The following is a 1,020-nucleotide window of genomic DNA, read 5'->3' on the forward strand; positions in this document are numbered from 1 at the left end:
TCTTTCCCAAATCCTTTGTGGGAAGCCAAAGGAAACAGAGATGCAGCCTTTCGAGCTTTCGCTAATCTGGGCTTTGTTAAAAATTAGAGAAATTCAGTTAGTTCTCTGCATATGACTTAATTCGTTGACGATAAGAAGATTTCTGCAGTGGATTTCATTGGAATTGAATGGTAGCATACAAGTTTTCTTGTGAAGATAATGGAATTTCTGAGTGATATAATATCTTATTTTTATGCAATCTATTTACTTCTATTAAACTTGTACGGAGAAATATAAAAGAGAGGGTAGTATGTTTCTTTTCCACAGCAGTAGTGGCATCCATGAAAAGAAAAGTTTCTTTTTCTTTGGTTGCTTTTCCTTTTCCTTCCTTCTCATGTTTTGCTTTTGCTTTGGAGTTTTTTTCTTTTAGACATCAACTGTTCCTATTTTCTTTCTTAATCGTTGATTTGGGGACCACTTACTTTTTAGACTTAGGATTATTTCAAATCAAGGCCGGACAGATGCAACGCGTGGAAGAGAAAAAAGTAGCGGCATATGAAAGTAAAAGGGTGAGGGCTACCGAAAAAAGTCCAGCTTAATAGATAATTATCTAACCGTGGGGCCTATCTAAATGTATGTGCTGTATGTCCACTCCGTTCATCGGTTTTTCTAGCTCATTTTAAATGGTCTAAGAGATGAAGCAAATCTAAATCTCAAGTGGACCACACCATAGGAAATAGTGGTCATTGAATGCTCACCGTTTAAAAATGTCTAAGGCCCACTGTAATGTTTATTTGACATCTAATCTATTGACAAGGTCACACAGACATGAATGAAGGAAAAACATAAATATCAACTTGATTTAAAACTTTTGTGACTCACAAAAAGTTTTTAATTGTCAATAAAAGTTTTTGTTGTATGGTCCACTTGAGATATGGATGTGCTTATTTTTTGGACCATGCCTTAAAATGAGCTGGAAAAACTGACGGACAGAGTCAGTATATAACCTATACATCAAGGTGGGCCCATTGGTGGTCAGGG

Source organism: Magnolia sinica, chromosome 10 (assembly GCF_029962835.1).
Source record: "Magnolia sinica isolate HGM2019 chromosome 10, MsV1, whole genome shotgun sequence".
NCBI classification, from domain to species: domain Eukaryota; kingdom Viridiplantae; phylum Streptophyta; class Magnoliopsida; order Magnoliales; family Magnoliaceae; genus Magnolia; species Magnolia sinica.